General features: G+C 47.3%; 1 pseudogene; it reads left to right on the plus strand.

The window, feature by feature from the left end:
- The first annotated feature begins 235 nt into the window (after nt 1-235).
- Nucleotides 236-354, plus strand: LOC133665511 (5S ribosomal RNA; annotated as a pseudogene).
- Nucleotides 355-634: the final 280 nt, after the last annotated feature.

The raw sequence follows: 634 nt of genomic DNA on the forward strand, positions 1-634 counted from the left end.
ACGGTGTCAGCTGTGGTTCTCCAGGTCTCTGCTCCATATAATAGGACTGCTTTGATGTTGGAGTTAAATAATCTGACTTCGGTGTTGAGGGTCAGTTCTTTCCAGATCCAAATGTTACGCAGTTGGGTAAACGCAACAAGTCCCTTCCTGATTCGTGCTTTTATGTCAGCATCTGTGCCGCCATGTTTGTCCATCACACTGCCAAGGTAGGTGAAGGATTCAACCTCTTCCCAAGGCTTACGGCCATACTACCCTGAGCACGCCCGATCTCATCAGATCTCGTAAGCTAAGCCGGGTCAGGCCTGGTTAGTACTTGGATGGGAGACCGCCTGGGAAAAGCAGGTGCTGTACAAAATTATTGGATGAGAATAAAGTGGGTAATGGTTAGGGATGATACTCGAAACCGGTTTTCCCGGTTGTTCGATAAGAAAAGAACCGAGTCCTCGGACTCGAATCCCTTTTTGAGAACCGGTACCCGTTATCGAGACCACTATAGTAAAGAAAAAGAGTTGGTTCTTTATTCGAATCCCTGGGAACGACTCCCGTCCCGACCAGAAATGCTCCGTTGGACATCACAAGAAATTACGTCACATAGCTCAGTCATTAGGCGCACATAGCGAAAGCAGGAAAAATA

This window comes from Entelurus aequoreus, linkage group LG14 (genome assembly GCF_033978785.1).
Source record: "Entelurus aequoreus isolate RoL-2023_Sb linkage group LG14, RoL_Eaeq_v1.1, whole genome shotgun sequence".
In the NCBI taxonomy this organism is placed as follows: domain Eukaryota; kingdom Metazoa; phylum Chordata; class Actinopteri; order Syngnathiformes; family Syngnathidae; genus Entelurus; species Entelurus aequoreus.